Source organism: Heliangelus exortis, chromosome 22 (genome assembly GCF_036169615.1).
Source record: "Heliangelus exortis chromosome 22, bHelExo1.hap1, whole genome shotgun sequence".
NCBI classification, from domain to species: Eukaryota; Metazoa; Chordata; class Aves; order Apodiformes; family Trochilidae; genus Heliangelus; species Heliangelus exortis.
The window spans coordinates 9,415,063-9,421,703 of NC_092443.1; the positions used below are offsets into that span (position 1 = coordinate 9,415,063).

Genomic DNA, 6,641 nt, shown 5'->3' on the forward strand with positions numbered 1-6,641 from the left:
GGTCCCAAGGCTGACCCTGCTGCTGAGGCAAGCTCTAAAAATACATGGGAAGAGCAGTGTGTGGGTAGCAGGGGCAGGAGGGGTCCTTGTGCATCCCCAGCCCCAGTCCCACATCTCTGTGACAGCCACCACCCCAGTGACACACTCACCATGGCTCTTCTGCTCCTGGCTGCCTAAGGCCATGGAAAACGTTGGAGTAGAACTTGTTGAAGGGCTGTATCCTGGAACTGGCTTGCAAATCCCAAAGTTATCAGCAGGGAGAGCATGGCCTGAGACATTAACAGCCCCAGCACGATCATCCAAACCTCACTGAATCTGGAGATGACACAACAGAGTCAGGACACCAGGACAAGTGCCACGAGCCCGGATTCGAGGTGGGGGGAACACCTCCAGGCTCAATGTTTGAGCCACAGCAGAGATAAAAATCCCATTGGCACAACCTAGGAAGGAGCTCTCAGCCTCCAGCTCCACCTCCAGGAGATCAGCCCAGCCAGCCTGTGTTTGCTGCCTCTGCCTTCAAGCACAGGAGAGCCCAACAAACCAGACTTTGCTCACCCCTCCTCCCCTAAACCACTTAGGAGGTGGGAGAGGAGCTGAAAGCTCAGCCAGGCTGTGGAGCCCCAGCCAGATGTGGCCTCGAATGGCCGAGCTCAGCACCTCTGGAACCTGAGGTTTATTGATGGAGGTGCCCACTGAACCATGCAGGGCTGTGGGAATGACCTCCCCTGCTCCTGGCAGAGGGTTCTGCCCAGCAGACACAGGGTCTGGTGGAGGTGAGGAAAGAGGTTAAGGGCATTCCCCCCATGACAGGTCTGAGGCTCCTTTGGCTGGCTGGGGAGAGATAACAAAGTGAGAGGGGTCACCCCTGATAAGAGATGAGAAGGCTGCAGAAGGCAGGAATGATGATGTGTGAAGGGCAATGTTTGCTTCCCCATGACAAGCTCTTTGTCAGAGCCCTCCAGCCCCAAGGATGCTTCCCCAAGGGACAGGGCTGCGTGTCCAAAGGGGGGACACTGGGCAGGAGGCTCCTTCCCTGCAGCCCAGACAGCACCTTCCCAGTTCAGCCCCCTGTGAAGAGCAGGGAGGAGGGATGCCTCCCTCCCAGAGCATCCCAAATCCCATCTCCAGAGGTTGATCCCAATGTCCATCCCTGGAGGAGCTCTGGTGTGTTTGGGAAGTGATGCTGGGATGTGCCTGAGCACCAGCAGCCGAGACCACTACACCAGTCTACACCAGTCTACACCAGTCCAGCAGGCAGGTGGCAACCAGGCAGACAAAGCAGAGCATCCAGGAGGGGGGCAGAGAGCCAGGGGACCTGAGAGAGAGCACGGACATCTCCTCCTCCTCCTCTTTCCCTGAAGCACAGCCCCGTGGATGGAAGTCATTGCCTTGGCAAGGAAACACTCCCTGGGAGCTTTTCACACCTGGTTTTGTCACTTGGAGTTTCACACCAATGAATAGCTGTGACCTCAGGAGGGGAGTGTATCAGCTATATTTCCCAAATATCAGCAAATTGTGTGAGAGCAAGAGATATGCTAAGGGGGCAGACTGCTCAAACCATTACCATCCTTCTTAGTACCACTTAGCTGAACCGTTAAAAAGATCCAGGGCTCCCAAAGACAATTAAGCTCAAGGGAAGCCATAAATCTCAATAAACATCAGGCCAAGTTTTCTTCACTGCTTGAAACAACAGATATAATTTCATTGGTTACTGAGCTCATGCTCCCAAAGGGATTTCAGATAAAAAGCCACTTATTCAAAACACCAAACCCAGGCTTCTCCTGACTCTCAGGCTACCGAGGGGTCAGATTTCCCAGCAGGAGAACATGTGCCCTGTGGTCTGCAGAGGTGGAGCTTGCCTGGAGAAAACCTTTGCAGATTTATGATGTCTGCATCCTACTGCCAAGGCCAGGCAGCCAGCACCTGGCTGGGAAGGTGGCCCTGCCCCAGGGGAGGAGACCTGGTTGCTGGGGACAAGCTGGGGACAAGCTGGGAGGTTTGGCAGGACATGGCCCTGCTGGGGATGGACTTGTCCCCTGGGTCTGTGTGCAAGTTCTCAGGAGCATCCCCCACGACCAAGGCTGGAGGGGGCATGTCCTGTATCCCAAAGCTGGATGCCACCCTTGTCTCCTTATCTCCAACATCCTTGAGGAGCCTAAATAGGACACCTGGAGTACAGCAGCTCTCCTTGCTGCCCCAGGAACAGCCTGGCAACTTGCCCTTGTGCCATGACCAGCCTGCCCTGTCCCTGTGCTTTCCCCCGTGGAGATCAGAGCCTTTCCCAGCACAAATCCCATGCCAAGGAAGCACACAGCAGCCTGAAGCCTGCACACCAGCCTTGAAGGTTTTTTTTCTTCCTGGCAGGTTTTGCACTGGCAGGGCTTGGGCCCTGGTTTTGACAGCTCCTCTGCAAGGTCTCTCCATTCACCAAGAGCTGCTTCCTTGTGCTTTGATTTAAGTTCTTGCATGCTTCTTGTATTGATTTCTCTCAGCTGTATTTTATGGGGAATAAGCACTCAAACCAGGAGGCCAAGACCTCCTGCCTTGTGCACAGCATAGTAATGGATGAGCTCCTCCTCACACTCCCTCGCTCTCCCTCCCCTTCTTTCCACTTCTCTCACCTTTTATTTAATCCACTTTCAAATGCTCCAGGGTGAAGGACAGCAAATGCACGGACACGTGAGGTTTGGGTTTTTTTGTTTTTTTGTTTTTCTCTGGATGCTTCACTCAGTGAGCCAAGCAGGAGCTTCAGGAGAGCTGCCCTTAAGATGTGAGTGGAAGGACCTCTCTCAGCTATTGCCAGGAGCTTCAGCTGAAGTATTTCCCATCTTGCAGAGATGACAGCAAGCACCTGCTGGCTCTGGGCACCCCAAGCTCATTATTAAGCATATTCAGTTTTTACTCATGGTAAACATGTCATTATTTGTCATTACTCTGAGCCTAAAAGCTGAAGATAAAACCAACTCAAACCTCACCTTTTCTCCCCAAGCTCTCCCCATTGTTACCAGTCAGAAACGCTCAGTTAAGATGTCAGGGATTTTGTCCTCACACTTTCTTTGCTGTCTGGGCAGACTGGCTGGGACCAAACACATCCAGATATCCCAGGGAAGGTTCTTCTGCTGGCTGCAAATCTTCTGACCTCAAAAGAAGTGGAGACGTGCAAGGTCTCAAGGGACTCTTGAGGTTTCCAGCCCAGTGGTTCAGCAGCATCCAAGCCCTGGGGCTGCTGCATCCAGCCCAGCCAGAGGTGACCTTGGCTCTGCACCACTGCTGTCCCCATCACACCCCAGACCAAAGGTAAGGCTGTCAGAAACAGCAGCACATTTCCCAGAACCGAACCTCAGCAGGCTCAAGGGATGCTTTTTTTCCTGTGGCAGTAGTAAACAAAGTGTCTAGTGATCCCTATTGCTAGCATCAGCTTTCCCAAAATCCTCAACCCCAGCCTGCTGGAATACTGACACTGTCATAAAGAGGAGGGATCCACAAGCCCTGCTCGATGTGTTTCCATCTGATGATGTCAGCTGGGCTGAGGAGTCAGAGTTTGGAAGGCAGCCCTTTCCCTGCACACAGGAGGAATAAAACTATTATTGTTTTTCTCAGTGAACTGCAAGGCCTGTTTTTAAGTGAAACCTGAGCTCCCCATCTCATCACGTGCTTCCAGGAGCTTCCCGAAGACCAAGCACTTGGAAACTCTGGATAAGACCATTAGAGCTGCTTTATTTCCTTTATGTCCATCTGTTTCTGTTCAGCTCAGTTGCTTCTGTCCCAGACAAGACATTTGGCTCTTCTAAATAAATCTTATAGCCCATTTGGATTAAAGACTTTCTGATGCAGCCTCTGCATATAATCCCTCTGATTTGCATCTCAAAGAAATTGAGTTAAAACCAAGTAAGAACCCTACACTTGGAGTGCTTGGAATTGCTGAGCTACGGGAGCCACTCACGAGGTCCCATATGGATAATGGGGCTTTTGTTTCCTCCTTTCTGCTGAACTCCTGCCTTCGTATGGCTCTGCTCTCCCCAGGCACACTCCAGGGGCTTGGGAAGCAGACAGGGTGCAAACAGAACTCCCTGGTTTTCTTCTTGTCCAAGGCTTGAGCCGAGAAACTGAGAAGGCTGCAGAGAAAAGTGTGAGACACCCTTTGAGAGGCTGAGGCAACAGATGCCACCAGCACGAGACTGGAGGATGAGTGACAAATACCAGCCCAGCTCAGGCACTTTGGGTGCTGTGACCTTCTTGGCAGGGATTTTGCCCATCCTCAGCACCCCTGCTCAGGCACAGCCCATGGGGAGCTGGCAGGGGGCTTGGTGGGGCTTCCCCCAAGCTGCTCAGCCTCTGGAAAGGTGATCCCGTTGTTCTGCAGGAGAACCTGGATCATGGGATGCCAGGGTGCTGCTATTCCTGGCAGGGATGCAGCCTCCTGCCTTCCCAGGCCAATCCTTTCCCTTCCCGTGCCCCAGGGAACCCATCTATGAGACAAGCCTTGCAAAAGGGTTGAAACCAGCTCCCAGCTTGCCCAGAAAAGCAGCTCTGGTGGAGGGCTCCTGTTGGCATCCTGCTGGCAGCAGCCCAGGGGTTCCCTGAGCCCAGGACCTGGCTGTCCCCCCACTTCTCCTTCCAAGCATCTCTAAGGAGGTGAAGCAGCTTGTGCTGAGGGTGTGGAAAAAGCCACTTCCTATCTTCTCACCTTCAGAGCAGTAAAATGCTGAAAACAAAAACACCAAAATTAAAAAACCAAGCTTAGATAATAATTTAAAAAATGAAGAAAAGCCTCACTCCACCCCCAGTGCTGCCCATTGCACTGCTCCAGCTGGGGTCCAAGGGAGGGGCTCCTTGGGCCAACAGAGCCCTTCCCAGCCTCCCTTGGTATCTTCCCCATAAGCAGAGCAGACCCAGAAGTGGTTGGCAAAGCTCCAGACATCTTCCCCCCAAAGCCCCAGTGCTGTTACCTCCTCTGTGTGATGGGAAACTGAGGCAGGGAGGTGGCTGGATCCCATGCAGCTCCCAGGGCTGCAGCAGAGGATCAGATCCACAGCAGGCAGAGGGGTGCAGGCAGGAATCCTGCTGGGGCAAAGCAGACACCCACACTCCTAATAATAATAATCATTAATTACGTGGGAGGAAGAAGGGCCAGAGCAGGACTGGCCCAGCATGAACCCTTACCCAGGAAAACCTCATTTTCCCCGGGAGAGAAGAGCCAGAAGAGCCTCTCTTGTTTACCCTTGAAAAGCCAGAGGCAGAAACAAGCTGGGCCCAGCACAGACCATCGCTCCCTTCCCCTCTGCCCAGCTGAAGAAGCTCCTGGGATATTACAGAGCCATTAAAAGCCAAATTCATTTCCAGGGCTGAAACCAACTGCCCGTAATACAGTATCTTCTGCAGCTGTGGTTCAGCGTGGCACCTGAGAGCTGTGAGGTTAATGACACAAGGCTGTCAGCAGCCTTAATTATATTCCCATTTTTCCAGCCCCTGATTAGCTCTAGAGCTCATCTGGTGTCAGAAATTTGGTGCCTAAGCTTTGACAAAAGTGTTTCATTATTACTTAATAAACGGGCAAAAAGGGAGGGCACGTCTTTAAACTCTGGCTTGTAAAAGCTTGCTTTTTTTTTTTTTTCCCTTTCCTTTGAGCTATTTTTTATTTAACCTCACACACAAAAGCTCCCCTACCTCAACCTCTTCCCCATGCAGGGGTGCTGCCTGAGCTCACCCTCCTGCCACCTCCAAACCTGACTCTGATTCCCTCATAAAGGGGCTCTGTTCAGCTGGGAGCTGCTCCCTGTTAGTTAATAACAATCATTTATTACTCTTCCATAGCCCCTAAAGTGGGCCAGGTGTTCGCAGGGAAAAATAAAAAGCCAAAAAAACCAAACCCAACACATTTAAAAATAATTATAATAAAAGCGCAAGCTTCAAACCAAAAGCTCCAAATGGTTGAAAATCTAAAGCAGAGCTTAGGTTCTTCTTGAGATTTAATTTTCTCCAGTCCTCAGAGAAGTTATTTAGCTTGAATATTAATAAAAATGGGGAGGAGGAGCCTGGTGTCTTTTAGCTCTTTCTCTAAAACCTTGATGCTCCATCACACACCCCATGGGGAGCAAGGAACCCCCAGCAGCTCCCAACTCTTGCTCACACCCCCCAAGGCAGCTTGGGACCCAATTCCTGGTTACTTACCCCAAAACCTTTCTCTTTTTTTCCTTTGGCAGGAAATTCCTGGAGTGAAATTGGGGCAGATAACCACAAAGCTTTTTATTCGGGCTGGGGACTCAATGGGATTTTCAAAACTAAGGCAGCACCAGGAGCTGAATTCTCACTTCCACTCCACCCTGCTGTCACTTCCTGTGTTTACCAGCACCAGTGACAAAGTTTTCCCTGGTTTTGTGAAGTCAGGACAGGGCTGCCCCAAGGAGCAGTCACACGTGGTCAGGTTTATGGTGCAGATTTGGTGCTCTCTGGGCTTGGCCCTTTCCATGGCAGCTGCTTGGGATCAGGACACCCTTGATGGTTTTATCCTTGACCTGTGATCAGAGGGAAACCACAGAAGTTTCAGGCAGCTTCAACCACTTAATGTTTAACTTCTGTGGGAGCTTCTGGAGGCTGATATGATACAATTTGGGCTTTGCAAAGACAGCTTGCCTCGAAGG

General features: G+C 51.5%; 1 long non-coding RNA gene across 2 annotated transcripts; it reads right to left on the reverse strand.

The window, feature by feature from the left end:
* Positions 1-3,697: 3,697 nt before the first annotated feature.
* On the reverse strand, positions 3,698-6,431 carry LOC139806449 (uncharacterized). Of its 2 annotated transcripts, none has more exons than XR_011730245.1 (3): positions 6,172-6,431; positions 4,950-5,061; positions 3,698-4,705 (listed from the first exon to the last, which is right to left on the reverse strand). It is a non-coding gene; the product is annotated as an uncharacterized lncRNA (long non-coding RNA). The 2 variants fall into 2 exon arrangements; XR_011730244.1 differs by having other exon boundaries at positions 4,950-5,090.
* Between the last annotated feature and the right edge of the window lie 210 nt (positions 6,432-6,641).